The 19,727-nt window shown below is 51.5% G+C and overlaps 1 protein-coding gene across 3 annotated transcripts in view; it reads left to right on the top strand.

The window, feature by feature from the left end:
• The window catches only part of SCAF8 (SR-related CTD associated factor 8), a 229,752-nt gene that overhangs the window by 151,700 nt on the left and 58,325 nt on the right, over positions 1-19,727 (top strand). The window lies entirely within an intron of this gene.

Here is a 19,727-nt window from a genome sequence, read left to right on the forward strand (position 1 = left end):
CCGGAAATTCACATTGAACCCCAGAGCCTGATATTTTCTCCCTTCTGGTTGATTCTCGGGGGACCAGCCTTTCCTTTTAGTTTCAGAAATATGAAGGAGGTGACTGTGGTCTTTACTTTTCTGTCGCTGATGTACAGCCTTAAGGGCCATTCCCATTGCTCACAACACCAAATGGCTTTGAGAATGTGCACCAAGTGATGGTCGCTTTTGTGTGAAAACAACGTGAAGTTCTTCCAGTGAAATTAATCTTATTTTGGCTGAATGAAAACTGTAGCAAGTCTGTTTTTGCTTCAAACTAAGTGCAAAGATTGCTTCGTGTGAAACAGGTGGTATGATGTCAGGCGGAAAGCTTGGGCCTTTGAAGTTGTTGAATTCCAACCTAGTGTCTACCCCAACAGCACTGATTCCTGGGGGAAATCAGGGAATGCTAATCCCAGGGCTCTTTGGGGCCTGCAGGAGATAATGCAAGCCAAGTCCTAGCAGAGCTCCTGCCGTGTGCTGAGTACCCGGGACTGTTCTTGCTTTATTTGGATGCTGCTTTTGGAGGCTCATGTATACTGTCAATAATCTCTTTAAATAAGTTTTTAAAATTTAATTGCATTTGAAAAACAGAGGGAACAGAGACAGAAAGGCTTGGAGTTCTTTTCACTGGTTCACTCCCTAAATGCATGCAACGGCCAGAGCTGGGCCAGGCCAAAGTCAGGAACCCAGAACTCAATTCAGATCTCCTGTGTGGATGGCAGGGACCCAAATACTTGAGCCATTACCACTGCCTAGAGCTGTGCACAAGAGTAGGAAGCTGAAATTGGAAGCAGAGCTGAGACTTGAACTAGGAACTCTGATATGGGATGTAGGCATTCCAAGTAACATTTTATTTTTATTTATTTTATTTTAATTTTATTTGTAAAGCAGAGAAAGAGAGAGATGGAAAGAGATCTTCCACTTGCTGCTTTACTCCCTAAATACCAGCAACAGCTGGGCCAGGCTGAAGCCAGGAGCCCAGAACCGAATCCAGGCCTCCCACGAAGCTGGCAGGACCCCAAGTGCTTGAACCACCACCTGCTGCTTCCAGAGTGTGCATTAGCAGGAAGCTGGATTGGAAGTGAAGTAGCCAGGACTTGAACCAGGCACTCTGATACGAGTGCAGGTGTCCCAAGCATCAACCCTGCCGGTTCTTAACTTCTACACCAAATGCCTTCCCCAAATGAGATTGTACAGGCCACCCTTCTCTCTCTCCCCGGGCCCCTGCTCACGGTGTGTGCCGGCGGCAATCCCTGGCACTTGCCAGGCCACAATCAGGCCCTAACTAGAGGGAGACAGGAAGAAGAGAATCACGTGGTGCCTGTGGACGCGAGGGATCTGGGTCCACAGGGAAAAGCTTGCGATGTCCAGCAGATTCGTAGATGGTGGGGGAAATGTTCCTTCGACGTGATCTGTTGCAGAGCTTGGTTCTTACCTTGAAAGATGAAATACACCATAGCCAGGTCTCATTTTCCCTAGAAGATCTCTGCTGATCTCCAGTCGCCCTATCTGGGGACTGCAGCCGTCCCAGTGGACGTGTCAGCCCTGTGGGGTATACACTGGGTAGGGGAGAACGCCGAAGGCATCCGGTGTCCACTAGAGTTGATGGTTCTGCAGGGATCCACGTGGGAAGTGGGTGTGGCTGTTCTGGGTTGTTCCGAGAGTCCTAATATCTGGGATGGGCGGAGCAGACCAGAGGGGTCGCCCATATCCTCCTCCCTGCCCCCAGCAGCGGGGGCTGCCTTCCTGTAGCGTGGAGGACATGAACGTGTCTTCTATTCCCTCAAGGCAGTTGTCTTTTTTTTTTTTCGTTTAAAGAGATTTACTTTATTTTTCTTTTTTTTTTTTTAACAGGCAGAGTGGATAGTGAGAGAGAGAGACAGAGAGAAAGGTCTTCCTTTTTGCCGTTGGTTCACCCTCCAATGGCCGCTGCGGCCAGCGCATCGCGCTGATCTGAAGCCAGGAGCCAGTTGCTTATCCTGGTCTCCCATGCGGGTGCAGGGCCCAAGCACTTGGGCCATCCTCCACTGCCTTCTTGGGCCATAGCAGAGAGCTGGGCTGGAAGAAGGGCAACCGGGATAGAATCCGGCGCCCCAACCAGGACTAGAACCCTGTGTGCCGGCGCCACAAGGTGGAGGATTAGCCTGTTAAGCCACGGCGCCGGCCAAGGCAGTTGTCTTTAAAATGACTGCTCTGCATTATATTTAGCTGAAAATACCCATCACACATAATCACAGGTGCTTATCAGGTTGACTATTTGCGTGTGTTAAAACTGAGGCCCAGATGGGGCCGGCATTGTGGTGCAGTGGGTTAAGCCACCCCCCGTGACACTGGCATCCCATATCAGAACACTGGCTTGAGTCCTGGCTGCTCTGCTCCTATCCAGCTCCCTTTTAACGGCCTGGGAAGGCAGGGAAGGGTGGCACAAGTACCTGGGCTCCTACACCCACGTGGGAGACCCAGACGGACTCCCAGGCTCCTGGCTTCAGCCTGGGCCAGCCCTGGCTGTTGCAGCCATTTGGGGAGTAAACCAGAATTTGGAAGATCTCTCTGTCTCTTTCTCTTTTTCTGCCTCTGTCTCGTTCTGTCACTCTGCCTTGCGAATAAATAAATAAGCGAATCTTTAGCGCCGAGGCACAGGTGTATTGATGTGGGTGCCAAGACCAGGAAAAACAGTGGACCTCAGTGGGAGACAATGCTGAGTGTGGCCTGGAACAAAGGGCAGGTGACACATGTGGGGCCAGAGAGCACAGCAGGGAGACACCACCCATAGGGAGCCCTGCCCAGCCACTCCTACCGCAGCCTCAAGGGAGAGTGAGGGTGGTGCTGTGAGTTCTGCCCACGTGGGAGGCAGCTGGGAGTACTTACTGGGAGAGAGGGAGCTCATGTGGAGTCAAGCCTGGACAGTAAGGGCCTAAGGCGTGAGGGAGGCCCAAGTTGTATTAGCTTTCTGTTCTTCTGTGGTTTCTCAGGGAAAATTCCATTGCAGGGTAGTGTGAACCAACCTCAGGATTCTCATTGCTCCATCTTCTTCCCAGATAACAGAGTTTTAGCCCCTATCTGTCTAGTTTAGGGCAGGCAGTAATATATCATTTTGAAGCACATAGTTTCTCAATAGTTGAAGGTGGGGAAGTAACATCCCTCTGTAGCAGGTGCCACCTCTGGACGGCAGCCTCGAGGGAGAGTGAGGGCGGCGGTGTGAGAAGAACACTGAGTGACTGGGGCTCGAACCCTGACCCTGGCGTGTGCCTCGGATGGCCATCACACCGGATTCTGCTTCTCACACATGAGCGTGCCCTAATATCTGCCTGGCACAAATGTGAGGATGACGGGAGACAGACCCCGCGTGAGCTGTGTAAATGCTTGAGTGATGAGACCACACCCCATAGCCCCTACCTGCACCCCCACCAAGGTTTTGAATACAGCCAGCATGTCAGCACGGACCCGCGCTGCGTATAGTCAGGGTACAGGGCCAGGGCATCTGAGACAGCGCAATGCAAGAGCACCTCTACCACTAGTCCAGCAGCCCTGGAATATTCTAAATGTGAAGAGCTGGTGAAAAACCACTCATTCGGCCCCCAGGTCTTGAGTGCCCACCGCGTGTGTGAGCAGCAGCACGGCAGAGGCTCTGGTTCCACTCCAGTGGCAGCAACACGTGTTCCAGCCTGGGGTTCAAATGCAAGTGGAACTGGCTTAATGCCCCTTGGGCCCTGGTGTGGATGGTGGTAGCTGACAGCCGCCGCAGCAGCAGAAGTGCAAGAACGATGCTAGTTTTTAACCCCCGATACTTGGCCTCACACCCAAGCAGTGTAGCCCCAGAGAGCCCTAAACATCCCACCACCACTCACTGTCCCAAAGACCACGTGACCAGGTCCCGGCTGCCCAGTGCTTCCTAAAGCCACTGTGCTGCCACCTGGTGGCCTGAGTGGGGACCCACCTGGATTCCCATGTCAAAAAGATTGCTTCATTTTCTGCATTTTCTTCCCACAAGGTGAATGCACTCTGGGTTCCCCGTTCTCTCTGTTTCACCCCTCTTACTGATGAAAATCTTGCAATAGGCTTTTGCATATGCGCATGTGTTTATCTGCCTCTTCTTTGTAGGCATTTCTCCAGATAATTACCAGGTATCTGTGCATGGCAGTACACAGGTTTTATCGTTGATAGGTGGTTTTAATAAGACATTAGTCTCATGTACACAAAGCTTAGTGCCAGAGGTGACAATTCATAAACCGAAAACTGTAAGATGACGTAGAAAGTATTAGTATGAGACGTTTTTCTACCCCCTCCGTGTTTTTCCGAGTTTTCTAATTTAAAAAAAAAAGTAAACATCGATTTTCAGATTGTCTACTTTATTATTTGATTTAATGGTAAAAGGAAGTGTTGGAACGATAAAGAAGGAGCACTTTTTTTTTTTTTTTTTTTTTGACAGGCAGAGTGGACAGTGAGAGAGAGACAGAGAGAAAGGTCTTCCTTTTGCCGTTGGTTCACCCTCCAATGGCCGCCGCGGTAGCGCGCTGCGGCCGGCGCACCGCGCTGTTCCGATGGCAGGAGCCAGGTGCTTCTCCTGGTCTCCCATGGGGTGCAGGACCCAAGGACTTGGGCCATCCTCCACTGCACTCCCTAGCCACAGCAGAGAGCTGGCCTGGAAGAGGGGCAACCGGGACAGGATCGGTGCCCCGACCGGGACTAGAACCTGGTGTGCCGGCGCCGCAAGGCGGAGGATTAGCCTGTTGAGCCACGGCTCCGGCCAGAAGGAGCACTTTTTGATTGTTTGGCTTTGGGTTTTGTTCATCTGTTCATCCAATGTATAGCTGAGCATGCACGCACTGTGTTTGGGGCTTAGAGAAATGAACAGACCACGGCTGCGCCCAGGCAGGGGCGACAAGGGCGGTGGCCACAGCCAGCAGGAGAGCGTGCAAGTCTGCAGGGGCACAGCCTGAAAAAGCTCAGTGTGAAGACTTCAGAGTGATTTTACAGGAAGGCGGCTGCGAGGGGCAGGCAGGCAGGCCCGGGAGACCAGGGAGGATGTGCACTTCCGAGGCTGTGAGTCACATTTGCTAAGGGCAAAGACAAGGGAAGCCGCATGATTTGGAGAAAGGGCATGATTAAATACAATGTGAAAGCGGCCAGGTTGTTTGTGTCTGAATGTACCCATTAGCCTGGGATGGATTAAAGACAGGTCGCCCATGTAAGAGTCTCAGCTAAGCTTTTTCCAAAAGTCGAAACCTTTTCAAGACATCCTGCTTGTTAATCCTGGACAGGAGAGATGTGTAAAAGGCAAAAAAAAAAATATATATATATATATATATATATATGTAATGATGTTTCTTATAACTGAATCCCAGGAAATCTTGGCTCTTCTCCTAAAAATCTTGAAATAAACGTTTTCTGGAACATTAATTGGAAGACAGCTTGCTATCACCAAATTGTTAGTCTGTGGTAGAAACTCAAAACTGCTAACAGATGCACCCTGCAGATTTTAAAAATGTGGAATCATTTCAGCCAGCTGCCACACCATTGATTCATACAAGGTTTTTGAAATAAGAAATGCACATAGAAGTCCACACGGCTGTTCAACTGACAATCAGTGTTTCTCTTTATACCGTATTCCAGAAACATCTGATTTCGGATGGAAACTTGCCTTGACTAGAATTAAGCCATTTAAATGACCTCAGTAGATTATCTAAGAATAATCTAGATTAAATTCAGTTTTACGAAAGCAGAGTTTGGATTTTCATCCTGACTCTCTTATCTAACTAACTCTGTGACCTTGGATGGGTTTCTCTGTATGCCCAGGATGGTCCATGCTCCTGTAGAACCGTGTTTCCAGTTTGTGCATCTGAGATTTGTGCAATGCCCACATAATCAATACAGGGGGAACTTCCAAAACTTTGTATGAAATGAGATTAAAAGATGTTTACTTTGGTGCAAAAAAAAAAAAAAAAATCTGAAATTCATGTGTAGTTTTTCATACTAAGCATTCTCCACAAACTGTTGTTGAAGTACCCACATCTACTGTTGGAGTATTTTTAGGAAAACTCCCGAAGTATTCATATTAATTAGGTAGGTAATGAATTTACTAAGACACACGGGCCCCAGTCCACTCCATACCCAGATGCATTAATCCTAATTGCTTCCCTGTAGGAGCTAAGCAGGGCAGGGGCAGTAAACAGAACGCCTGCGAGACTGCGACCCTGGACACGTCCACCTGCAGACTCAAAGCCACATCTACAGGGCTTTGTGCAAAGTGGGAGCACGGAGGGAACCTGTCAGCCGTGGTCCCCTGCACCGGTGATGGTGGGAGAGGTTTATGCAGGCCTGCCCACACACACCCCCCACCTCACCTGGTGGACGCCTCTTTAACACATAAGCAAGTCTATCTCGTCCTATTTTTTATAATAAAATTCCTATCAGGAAGTGTCACAATTTCACAAAACAACTTCTTTCTAATTAAAAAAAAAAAAAAAAAACTCTTGTGAAATGTTACAGGAGAGTCTTTGCCCTATTGTATAGATACAGTTGGGCCTCAGGCTATGCGTATTCTATTTCTGTTGTTATGATTCTAGTTTTTAAATCATCCAAATAATAAATACCATTTAAAAATCACATAAGAGTTAAGTACGGGGGGAAAAGTCAATTATAGTCCTAAATCTAGGCAGCACTTTTTTAATTCCTAAAAGTATAGAAGAATTCTGTCTGCCATAAAGAATAAAACATTGCAGGTAGAAACCCATTTTAAAGGATCCCAGATAGTGTGGGGCAGAGGAGCATCATGGGTTCTGGAGTCCCCCAGAAGTGTTGCCCCTTACTCAGAGGCTTTCCTTGGGCCAGGCTCCTCCTCTTTGAGTTTTTTCTGAAAAAAAAAAAAAAAAAAAAGTGGGGATAACACTCCCTGCATGTCCGGGGTGCTGATGGGAATCCTAGGCAGAGGCAGAGGGTGGCATGAATGGGTGTCTATCACCATTACTGAACGTGTGAATGGGATGTGCAGGACTCACAGCAGAGCGCAGGGTGAACAAGCAGCAGTTACCAGTATGAAGAATGTGCTGTGCACAGTATGTGGTGGCCTTGTGCACCTGTGGCTTTAAGGACAGCTGGTACTTTTCACAGAGTTCAGAGACAACGAACACAATTGCAAACCGGAAAGCTGACTCAAAGGAGTGATAAACCCTGTGGTGGCACCCAGCTGGCATAAGGAAAGTGGCGCATGATCCCAATGAGAAGAGGAGGAGACGCTTGCATCAACTCAGCACTGTATAAGGGGTCCAAATCCCAGAGGAGGGGGCAGGAGAGAAAGATGCCTAAGATGAGCGTGAAGTAGGGAAAACCGTGACAGGTGGACCAGGAGGCTCTCGGCAGATCTGAGATGAGGCTTGTGCGGTCAGTGGGTTGTGGTTTTTTGTTTTTGTTTTTGTTTTTGTTTTTTTTTAGCATCACTCAGAGCAAAAAGCAAGAGATGGGGAGGAGGCGCGGGCACCCGTGGCCTTGTGTGAGTAAGGGGAAGCGGCTTAGCTTCACTTCAGCAGGAGATGAAGCCTAGCACAGGCGAGAAGGTAGTCAGGGGGCTCCCACTCGTTCTCAGAGTCCCTGTGGCCCTGAAAAACGACGTCCCTGGGAACCAGAAGAGCTTCCAGACTGGCCTCCTGGGCACAGCAAACCCGGAGCTGTGGCGACAGGAGACAGTGCTGGTGCTCTGAGCAGGCGAACGCGGCAAGTGCCTTGGTTTCCAAGCAGAGACCAGGGTCGTTCCCTAGAATTTGTCATCATTCCCAGCAAGGCGCTGAAAAGAATTAATGAGAAGATGTGTCGACGTTAGGAAGGGTTCCTGTGCCCCAGCAGAGCTGGCACGGGTTCACCCAGAGCCATTCCTGCCAGGAAAAATCATTGCAGCCTGGAACGCGGGCTTCCTCAGTGGCAAGTGAGAAAGATGTGCACGGCTTCTATCAGAGTCTGAGACACTCACGCAAGTTCTTTGTGAAAAGGGTGGAGTCAGAGGCTGGAAGGCAGTGCAGCCGCCGGCTGGGAGCCCAGCCCACTCAAACTGCCGACTGCCAGTCGAGGCCAGGTGGAGACACCCCTCACCTGCCTGCTGCCTCGGATTGAGGAGCAGGGACCGGGGTGCCCTTCATCCTCGGGGCACTCTGGCCAGCTGTCACAGGGCCACTGGAAGAGAGGCTGGGATGAGACGGAGTGGTTTCTGAGCTTGGACTTCACCTCGAGTTTATTTATTACTGGTTTGAGCGAGGAAATGGATGCTTGGCATGCCGATTAAACCTGCAGGTGACGTGAAGATGGAGACAGTTGGGTGCCTGGGTCCCAACCTCAGCTGTTCGAAGTGCAGGGTGTGATGATGCTGCTGCACAGTGCCCCCGGGGCAGGTGGGGACACCAGCGGCAGTGCAGGCCTGCGTGGTTATCTGGGCTTCCCTGCACAAGAACCTGGTTCCGGCTTGAGATAGGTGCCAGGCCCGGACAGTGCTGTTCCGTCCGCCACGCTTGGACCACAGCTGAAATGTCAGAGCCAGTCTTAGTTTGCGTTCACTGAGGGACAGATTTGGGGTGTGTCTGTAGGAGAATGACCCGGATGCTCGGGCCTGCTGAGGCTCACTGTGCTCACCCTGGAGAACATCTGAGGGTGTTTGGCCACTGGCTTAAAATAACTCAAGTGCAGCTGAGGGATGGGATATAGCAGATCTGAGCTTCCTAGTGACTGTACTGTCCAGAAAGAAAAACGCCTGCCAGACAGACGAAGGCGGCTGCCAGAGAAGGCAGGAGAGAGCCCAGGGGTCCGAGTAGACCCCTGGCGTGATGCCGGGGAAGCCCTCCTGGACCCTGAGATGCTGTGACTCTAGTTCTGTCCCTCAGACCGTCACCTGCAGATCCAGTGTGGCTGGCGCACAGGCCGAGCTGTTCACGGCGATTCCACCGGGGAAGGTTTGGGTCGGTGGTCTCGGGTGAACACGGCGTCCGTTTCACCCTCATTCACTCCACGAAACCGTGACTATCCTGCAGGGAGGAGCTGGGTTGAAATGACAGGTCCCAGGAAGAGAAGGGTGGGACTGCCAGGCCTGATTTGCATATCTCCATTTCCGGGTGCCAGAGAACGGAGCGTTCTTGCAGGTTCCAGCAAGCCATGTTTCTTTCTTTTTTTTTTTTTTTTTAATATTTTAAAAATAACAAAAGGTTTTTTTCCCAGCTAGGTTGAGAGCATACACATTTTACCCTTATCTTGAAACTTGAAGAGGCCTTTCCCTCACTATCAGAAATGTGACTTCCGTGTGGAAGTCCAGGCACTGGTCCAGAGCTGCCAGGGACGCGTGATGGGCGGCGCCTGCCTCTGGGCAGAGTCCCTGCAGCCCAGCGCCAGGTGTGCGTCCTTGTCCTTTTGAACAGGGGCCAGATTCCCAAGTAGAGTCCCCTGGAGCCACGAGTGACCGGGGCAGGAAACGTTGACGTGGGCGGCCACACGCATTCCCCCTGCCCCAGCATGCCTTGCTGATAGGGAGAGAGCAAATTAGCTCTCCAGGTTACGGTCTCGCCTTCCTCACATGGTCTGTGGGCAGTCAGCCTTCCAGACACACCCCGGAAGGCCAGGCCATCCGCAGTGTGGGATCTGCCCTCCTTACTCCCTGTGCTCACGTTAAGGGTCGCAGGGCTGGCCTGAAGCCTCTGTTTTCCCCACTAGAAAATTCCAGAAGCTTCCAGTGCAAATGTCAGTGACCTCCCTCCTCTCTCTTCATCCACCTCCCTTTCTCACTTGGGCACACCCCTCAAGCTCTCATTACCCTGTCTTTAACAGTCACCCCATCTGGAACAGTCCCACCCCAACTCCTGTCGGTTTTTCCTTCTAGCACGCTCTGCTCCCTGTCCTGTTGTTTTCTCTACTGCAGGGTCAGTCCAGTAAGGTCAGGGGGAGGCTCCATTCTCGTATCTGTCTGCAGCTCCTACAATAGTACCTGGCAGACGTAAGCTCACGACAGCTGCATGATGGGACTTGTGAAGGGGATATTTTTGCAATTAGGAACAAGCAGTAAAGAATACACACCTGAAAACCATTCTTGCTATGGAAAGAAACCTGGCATGCTACTTCAGGGTCCTTGAGGTACCCACCCCCTGGGCCCCCTGGGAGGATGCTAGATAAAATACAAGACATTAGCTCATTTTGAATTCCAGACATGGAACAAATAACTCTTAGTATAATTACGCCCTATGCAATATTTTGGATATATTCATAAAAATATTTCGTGAAAATTTTTTAAGGTTTAAATATTTATTTTAAGCCGGCGCCGCGGCTCACTAGGCTAATCCTCTGCCTTGCGGCGCCGGCACACCGGGTTCTAGTCCCGGTCGGGGCACCGATCCTGTCCCGGTTGCCCCTCTTCCAGGCCAGCTCTCTGCTGTGGCCAGGGAGTGCAGTGGAGGATGGCCCAGGTCCTTGGGCCCTGCACCCCATGGGAGACCAGGAAAAGCACCTGGCTCCTGCCATCGGATCAGTGCGGTGCGCCGGCCGCAGCGCGCCTACGGTGGTGGCCATTGGAGGGTGAACCAACGGCCAAGGAAGACCTTTCTCTCTGTCTCTCTCTCACTGTCCACTCTGCCTGTCAAAAATAAAAAAAAAATAAAAAAATACATAAATATAAAAAAAATATTTATTTGAAAAGCAGAGCATCACACACAGAGAGAGAGAGAAATCTTTCATTCACTGGTTCATTCCCCAAATGACTGCAACAGCCAGGACTGGGCCAGGCCAAAGCCAGGCGACAGGAACTCAGTCCTGGTTTCCCACATGGGTGGCGAGGCCCCAAGCTCTTGGACCATCTTCTGCTGCCTTGCCAGACAGATTAGCAGGTAGCAGCTGGGCAGGGTGTGGTGCTGCCAGGACTCAAGCCAGCACTCCTGTATGGGATGTAGGTGTTATAAGCAGTGGCTTAACCCACTGTGGCACAACACTGGCCCCTCTTATCTATTTGTATTTGCTAGATGTACTACATCTGGAGTACTTGCACCTAGAATTTCATTTGTCTCCTTAAATAAGTAAATGAGTAGACACCATAATTAAAATGCGAGTCCTTTGTTTCCACTCACATACCCACTGTCAACACTGTTGAGGCCCCTGAGGCGTGCGTGTGCTTCCTGTTCAGGGCAGAGCAAGCCCATGCTTCGTGAGGGCCCTGTGCCCGGCCCTGGGCCCTGGAGTTTTATTTTCTCTCTGTGGTAGTGGGTTGCCTCCTGCCTGTGCCGTTCCTCCGCGCACCGCCCTCTGGTGCCCTGTCCTATATCCCCATCCGTCCAGCTACTACCACGCAAAGTGTAGATGCCCTCTCCAAAGAGCTGCTCTGTTCGGTCTCCGGGAAATTGTCCCAAAGAGTAGGCTGCAGAAAGGGAGAGAGATGCTGTCCTTGTCATAATTCCAGAGAGAATGAAAAGGCAATGAGGTCGCTTTAAGATGATTTCCTTACCTAGGTTCGCAGGCAGCACAGACCTAATAGTGGATAATGGAGCCCTTGGTCAGGCTGGGTTCATCCTGCACCTGCACGCTCCTCCCACCCAGCCTGTAGTTGGACCAAAACCTTCAACAACTACAGTGCGACGGAGCCCGACCCAGGGTCGGGATGTGGAGCGGTAGGGAGTGTCTTCTGTTGAGGAGTTGGGTGCAAATGTTGGCCCTGCCCCCTCCCAGCTGCAGGAATCAAGGAGTTGACCTAACTGGGCCTGGTCCTCGTGGTGAGAGGGGATTAGCAACAGCTGTGGGAAGGTCCGAAGCAGGGCTGAGGCAGAGCACCTGGTGCAGGTGAGACATCCGTGTCCTTGCGCCGCCGCAGGGATAGGTTTACGGTCAGATTTGGCTTCGCCAGCACTGTGGCTGCCAAGTTCAAGCTGTGCTTTCAGGAAAGGGAGAAGTGGCCTTGGATCACGTTGTCCCAAGAGCCAGAAGTATTTTCTCTGAAGTTGCCAGCGAGCACACAGCAGAGGCTTTGGATGTAGCAGGCGGTGGGAAAAGTAAGTAGCAGTTCCTTTGCAAGACGTGAAAGAGAGGCCTGAATTGTGAACGTTGGTGAATGGGCCGTGTCTCAGAATGAACAGAATTGTCTCGCTGTGTACCACATTTTTCTTTTTCTTTTTTGGACAGGCAGAGTTAGAGAGAGAGAGAGAGAGAGAGAGAGAGAGAGAAAGGTCTTCCTTTCGTTGGTTCACTCTCCAAATGGCTGCTACAGTCGGCGCGCTGCGCCGATCCAAAGCCAGGAGCCAGGTGCCTCCTCCTGGTCTTCCATGCGGGTACAGGGCCCAAGCACTTGGGCCATCCTCTGCTGCCTTCCCAGGCCACAGCAGAGAGCTGTACTGGGAGAGGTGCAACCGGGACAGAACCGGCGCCCCAACCGGGACTAGAACCCGGGGTGCCGGCACCACAGGCGGAGGATTAGCCAAGTGAGCCGCGGCGCCGGCAGCAGTTTCTTATCAATAGTTTGCAGTCAGGGCTGTGCTCCGGTTGTCCTGGGACCTGCTGCAGTTCTGCTTTCTTAGTTCTGTCTCCCCGCCGAGCCACTTAAGCCAGGAACACCCAGCCCTGTCCCGGCTTGTGACCCTGCTCTGTAGCCCTTGTGCGGATGGTGCTGGGTGTCAGCTTCCACTGGGTCACGGGGAGCCCACGGGCCTCACCGGTTTGTGTGTCACTTGGTGCACGTGATAAATGCACTCACAACTCAGAGCTTGAAGAAGAGTACAGAGGCAGAAGTGTCATCCTGGGAGGTCTCTGGAGGCCTTGGGTGGATCCATGGGTAGACGCTAGCGGCCCCTAATTTGAACCAGCTCATTGGTAGTGCTTAAAACCCTATCAGAATGCACCTTTCCAAGCAAAAATTGTGTAGATGCCGTCAGTGGCTTGCCAGACTCCCTCTCAGGCTGTGCAGACAGGGCCCCTAAAGGCCTGGTCGAACCTGACCCACCCCAAGCTGCTTTGCCCTCCTGTGTCTTATACACTGGGCCCTCGCAGTTAGCAAACAGGAAGCTGATCCAAACTAGTGCTTGCAAACCTTGCCATTCCTGATTCCAACATTTATGGTTTCAGCAAGTCCAAGCCAAATCTGATGACCTGTAGTTTTTTTTTTTTTTTTGGACAGGTAGAGTTAGAGAGAGAGAGAAAGGTCTTCCTTCCGTTGGTTCACCCCCCAAATAGCCGCTACGGCCAGAGCTGCACCGATCTGAAGCCAGGAGCCAGGTGCTTCTTCCTGGTCTCCCATGCAGGTGCAGGAGCCCAAGCACTTGGGCCATCCTCCACTGCCCTCCCAGGCCACAGCAGAGAACTAGACTGGAAGAGGAGCAGCCAGGACTAGAACCCGGCACCCACACGGGATGCTGGTGCGCAAACGGAGAATTAGCCAAGTGAGCCACGGTGCCGGCCCCTGACCGGGAGTTTTGCTGAGGCACAAATGTGACCTGCAGGGCCGGGTGGCCGGGGCGCGTCCCTGAGCTGGTGACCGCCATCATCCTCGCATCCCCTCGGCCCCTCTGACTCATCACTGAATGCTGATTTTAAGAGGGAGGTTCCGTACTGTAATGGGATTTGCTGTTCACCTGGGGTGTGTTCCTCACAGATCTCTAAGGGTCTCTGTAAAAAGGTACAGGGCTCCAGACGGGTGGATGAGATGCAGGTGCCCTGCCCAAGAGAGTTGTGAGCTGTGTTCTGGGATGCTCCGTGTCACGTCACCTTGGGAGCCTTTGATGGAATTCTGCATGGAGTATAAAGGCAGCACACAGCGGGTTCCCAGACACCACAAAGGAAGAGATTTACTTATCCTAAATCCTCCAGGGCGTCAGAAATATGATTACAAAAAGCCCGTGTTTGGTTTGGTTTGGTTTTTAAATCGAGTCATATTCTGATCTGCACTTTCGGATCTGCCCAAGCACACGTTCCTGTGACTGCTGTGCTGATAGAAGAGAAAAGCCATTCGTGGCTCATTCATGTGGAGCATGTCTGGAGTTCTCTATCATCGTGTTAAAATATGATACCAAGCCTTCCTGAAAACTGGTTTTTGCTTTTTTTTTTTTTTTTAAGACATGCAATTCCAGTATGGTCTTTCATCAACATCACAGTTACTGCTGTTTAACTCCCAGGCTCAGTGGCTGGTAGGCATGCTACAGGGGACAGGAGTCTTAGGAGAGTGTGCCCACTTGTGGTTGAAGGTAAACATAGCCCTAATGCTTTTGCTGGCTCTGCACTGTGCCCACTTTATGGAGGTGCAGCCCCGCTCCTGTCCGGTCCCGTGCTGAGCACAGGCGTGCAAGACTGTGTGAAATGGGCCGGCGCCGTGGCTTAACAGGCTAATCCTCCGCCTTGCGGCGCTGGCACACCGGGTTCTAGTCCCAGTTGGGGCGCTGGATTGTGTCCCAGTTGCCCCTCTTCCAGGCCAGCTCTCTGCTGTGGCCCGGGAGTGCAGTGGAGGATGGCCCAAGTCCTTGGGCCCTGCACCCCCATGGGAGACCGGGAAAAGCACCTGGCTCCTGGCTTCGGATCAGCGAGATGCGCTGGCCGCAGCGGCCATTGGAGGGTGAACCAGTGGCAAAAAGGAAGACCTTTCTCTCTCTCACTGTCCACTCTGCCTGTCCAAAAAAAAAAAAAAAAAAAAAAAAGACTGTGTGAACTGAAAAACATGCAGAACTCAGACTAGCTGTTGAGCCAGGCTTGAAGCAGTTGGTGCTCTTGCCACTCCAAATGCACATGATGAATAGTCGTCCTTCTCTTCTTGTATTTTCACTAGTAGTTCGGGTTTTTTTTATTATTATTATAACAGCCAACTCCCATTTGATAAAGCATCTGCATGAGAAATGAAGAAGTGAGTCCCCTGAGAGGGGCACCTGGGCCTGCTGGCCAGCCTGGGTCCCTGCAAGTGCTTCTCCTGGCTCTGCCCCTCCTGGGGCAGGTGGTCTCCCAGAGCCCGCCAGTGGCTAGTCCTATCTCGGAGCAGGCGGTCTCCCAGAACCTGGTCCTGGCTCGGAACAGGCGGTCTCCCAGAGCCCCCAGGTGGCTGGTCCTGTCTCGGGTTTCCCAGCACTTCCTTTTCCTTTGGACTGTGTTTTCCGGCATCTGAGGAGAGTGTGCGGCTTGTCATGGCCTTGACGGAGGCATGTCAGTTCTCTGCCACTCATTCAGTTTGCAAATTAGCTTCTGCAACTATTAAAAAACTAGCATCTGCTCGAATGGGCAGCCATATAGCCTCTCCAATTCAGTGGTGAAGACAGCTGAAGATGCCAGATTGAGTTTGCTTTTAGCAAACTGGATATATGAAAATCAAAAATGATTTTAAATGAATGATTGTGCACTTCTCAAACAGCTCCTTCGCCTTACAAAAAAGAAAAGAGAAAGAAGTCAACAATAGGATTTCTTTAAACACAGACTTCTCCCAGTGCACCAAAAATAAGATTTCATTAATGTCCTAGTAGGAGTGGGGAACCTTTTTACTGCCAAAGGCCACTTGGAAATTTATAACATGATCAACTTAAAAATTACTCGGCTGTAGATTTATTGAACTTTGAGTCCTGCCTGTGGTTGCCTTGGCAGGGCCAGACCACATGATTTCGTGGTCCTTATGAGGCCTGCAGACTGGACGTGCCCCACCTGATAGAGCATGCTTGGAGCCTCCAGAAAACACTGGAAGGCAGTGAGTCATGAGGCCTGCCATGCATTAATGTCACAGTATATCTGCTTTTGGAAACCCAAAGTCAGACTGTGTAACCTTTAAGCCAAAAGGAGGGCCGTCAGAGCAAGCCCTCATACAGAATCCATTGGAACTTAGCGTCAGCCCCAATCTAAAGGACTCTGCACGGTGGAGTTGAGCCCATTGGCAGTGGGACGGACTTCTCAGGCGGCCTCGCCTGATCCATCTAAAGTGATTAAGGTGTGGCAAGTAGTCTTTGGTCTTTCGAGATGTGAATGTCATTTAGTATCATTTCCCTTTTACTCATTCGGTCCTTCGTGCAAGGGCACCATGCTTAGGAGTCAGGATCTTTCAAAATCAAGTTCAGACCTTGGCTTTGCTCTTGCGGGGCCTGCAGTCTGGTTCCCAGCTGTGAACTTGGCCGTGTGTTGTCAGGTAGGTCCTAGACGGGTGCCTTCATCACCTGTTCTTTTCCAGTCTCTCTTACTGCTTCATACGCTGTCCCCCAACCCCAAAGTTCAAGGTGAGGAAGTGCTGAACTGCCAGGTCATGTGCAGCCAAAGACAGCTCACCCATTGTGGCAAAGCTTGGGTACAGATCTCTGAGCGTTGTGAGCATAAGTTCTTGGTTTTTCTCTTGTCCCTTGACAGGAGTGTGATGTTGGCTTTGTTTTGGATACCGGTGTTTTGGTTCTTACTTGCCTGTGATGAGCCTCTCCTGTGGACAGGAGTGGCCCAGAGAGAGACAGAGAATACTGGGAGGTGGGGGTGGAAGGAGGAGGTGTGGTTGGTTTTGCAGGCTGGGGAGCAGGGTGGAGAAGGGAGCATCCTGACTGCAATGGCCAGGAGGCGTGGGCTGGGTGCCAGTGCAGTCACTGACACCGTGATCCGTGGGGAAGGTGGGAGGTCGAGGCCTGCTTCATTCACTTTTTCCATCACGGAGGAGCTCATGGTCAAGGAAAGGAGGAGGAGATGATGGGAGGAGGGCTGTTCCAGAGGCACAGAGGGAGGAGGATGGGGTCTGGGCTGCCAGAGCCTTCCAGGGAGAGGGAGCCGGAAGCCTCAGCCTGTGACACCAGGCAGGAGCGAGCACCTTTGCTGCCCGCCTCCATCCCCAGGGCTGCTGGAGGGAGAAGAGCGCTCACGGCCTCAGTGCTGGCATTCATCTCCACCTCACGGCTGAGGCATCACAGCATTGCAAACGCAGTGTGTCTGATGCCCAGTACGGGCTTGCAGCATAGATGGGCTTGCTGGGGGGTTCAGCCAGGCCCTGGGTCCCTGAGCCTCCCTCCACCAGCTCACCCATGATGAACTCCAGCACCTAAGGAAACAGCTCAGTCCTCTGTCATCCAGAAGTCTTCACTGTGTTTGGAACGTTCGTGGCCAGTGACGTAATTCTTGAGGGTATAGTATCTGAGATATTTGAGTTACATGAATAAGGGACATTGTAGGACCAAGAGGCAAAGTGTCACCTTGATTCACAATCTTTGTATGGATCTGAGCGAATGTGGAACCTCTGAGCTTGTTCCGAGAAGTGCCCTAAAGACGGAAATTGTAATCTTGTTCCTTGCGTTTCTGGGGTCTATTTTGGCCCTGATAACGATGCCTCTTTTCTTTTATAGTAGAGTAAGTAGCTTCTTTGGGAACCCTCAAAGGTGGCGTGCAGGGTGCACCTTTGAACGTGAAGCAGGGAGTGTGGTCTCAGCCTAGCACAGGAGCCCTGGGCAGGTCCCATGATAAGAGTGAATGCCCCGATGGGAAATGATCGCCGCTATTTTATTCCAATTATTCTTAGACTCGATTCTTGGAAAGCCATGCCTGCATATAGTTGTAATCCAGTGGGACTGAGCTCCACACACTTTAAGCAGGTTTTTACCTACAGAACAGCAGAACATTTAGCAAATTCCGTGAACTCACGTCTACACACTTGCAGGCCTGTGCCAGCTGTCCCGTGCCCGTGTGGGTGGACCAAACCCATCCGCTGGATGAGGCAGGTTGGGGCCTGGCATCCACTGGTACCTCGGCAGCTTCTTTTTCACACGATAGGGCAGGCTGGCCAGGGCTCGGGTCTGAACGTGTGCTGGGAAGGACCTCACACATCCTGAGTCCTCGGAGCTGCTGCGCCACCTTCCTGTGTGGCCCACGGGTGATCCGTGGAAGCAGTCACCCCTGGGCAAACATTCCCCTGGCTTCGTCCTCACACACCTCTGCGCTTTGTGCAGAATGGAACGGTGGAAGAGGAAGATGTCAGAATCCCAGTCCTCTGCTCGGCTGGTTACTGGCAGCTCTGAAAAGAGATTTAAAGGGTTGGGGGGAGCAGTGAGGCGTGATTAAAGAGGGCCCGAGCCTCCCTGCTGATTCTGTCTCTACCTGGGGTCCTCTCTGCCTTTGCTGTCTCCACCCTAATTTAGAAATGACAGTCAATGAAGGAGGAAGAATGCTGACTGGACCGTGGGAGTTAGTGCTGTGTCAGTCCCTGCAGCTGGGCTGCTTTGGAGTGGCTTGGGCCTCCCTGCGGTGCTGGGCGTGGCTGAGGCCTCTTGCACAGCAGGACCCCGGGCTCTGCCGCAGCTGGCCACACTGCTTTGTTCAGGTCTCTGGGGAAGGCGTGTCACTCTGGAATCCAGCACACTTAGCTTGAAATCTAGCCTATGCCACCTCTCTTCTAGGTTTGTCATCTTGGCTACGTCATTTAAACTCTCTGACCCTCGGTCTTCTCAGCTGCCAAGTGGGATTGATGAATATATGAGGGGTCTTCAACAGATTCATGGAAAATGCATATTATGAAAAACTTGTGGATTTCAAAATTATTTGCACTTATAAGCTTATTCTTTTTGTTTTTCTAAATTCTAATTTATTTAAAAGGCAGAGAAACAGACTTCCTATCCACTAGTCCACTCCCAAATGCCCACAATAGCTGGGGCAGGGCCAGGTTCAGGCCATGGTTGCCCACAAGAACAGGGAACCCCGCAATCCAGGTTCCCCACAAGAGCAGCAGGGACCCAGGTACTTGAGCCACCAGCTAATGCTCCCCACGGTGCACATTAGCAAGAAGCTAGAATTGGAAGCAGAGCCGGGACTTGAACCCAAGCACTCTCATATGAGATACAGATGTCCCAAACAGCATGTTAGCCACTGTGCCGAAAAGCCTGTCCCAATAAACTTAACGTTTTAATTTTATTTCCCATGAACTGTTTGAAGTCTGTTCTTTTCTACTTTGCCAAACTGTTTAGCTCAGCCAGAGATGTTGTCATAAGTTACCTGGCAGCCCAGACTCCCAATCGGCCATTCTGTAGAAGGACCACCTTCCTTCCCATCTGCCTTCATGGAGTCAGTCTTATAAAACAGTGACTGTAGTGACCTGTGCTTTCCCTTTTTTTTTTTTTTTTTTTTTTTGTTTGACAGGCAGAGTGGATAGTGAGAGAGAGACAGAGAGAAAAGTCTTCCTTTTTGCCGTTGGTTCACCCTCCAATGGCCGCTGCGGCCGGCGCATCGTGCCTATCAGGAGCCAGGTGCTTCTCCTGGTCTCCCATGCGGGTGCAGGGCCCAAGGACTTGGGCCATCCTCCACTGCACTCCCGGGCCACAGCAGAGAGCTGGCCTGGAAGAGGGGGCAACTGGGACAGAATCCGGCGCCCCGACCAGGACTAGAACCCAGTGTGCCGGCACCGCAAGGTGGAGGATTAGCCTGTTAAGCCACGGCGCCGGCCAGACCTGTGCTTTTCCACACTAAGGGTACTAGCGGCAAGTGCATCATTGACAGCAGCATGTGATGCAGAAAACTGGCCCAAAAACCTTGAGTTTCCTGCAGGCATTACTTCCCCTGCAGGCACTGCTGCTTCTCCGATTTGTTTAAAAGACAAAAAAGCCTTATCTGTTGCACCATGTTTCCGCTATAGGGTTTTGGACGTCCCATTCTTTGTGTACTGTCAACTCCTGTCCAGTATCACCGGGGATCGTGACCCCTGACAGCGGCTCCTTATGGGGTTTGGAGTGAGCCCTGCTGTTTGTGGTGTCCCTCAGCGTGGCTCCCTGGAGCAGCAGGGGCTGTGTTGT

The sequence above is a fragment of the Lepus europaeus genome, chromosome 3 (genome assembly GCF_033115175.1).
Source record: "Lepus europaeus isolate LE1 chromosome 3, mLepTim1.pri, whole genome shotgun sequence".
Classification (NCBI taxonomy): domain Eukaryota; kingdom Metazoa; phylum Chordata; class Mammalia; order Lagomorpha; family Leporidae; genus Lepus; species Lepus europaeus.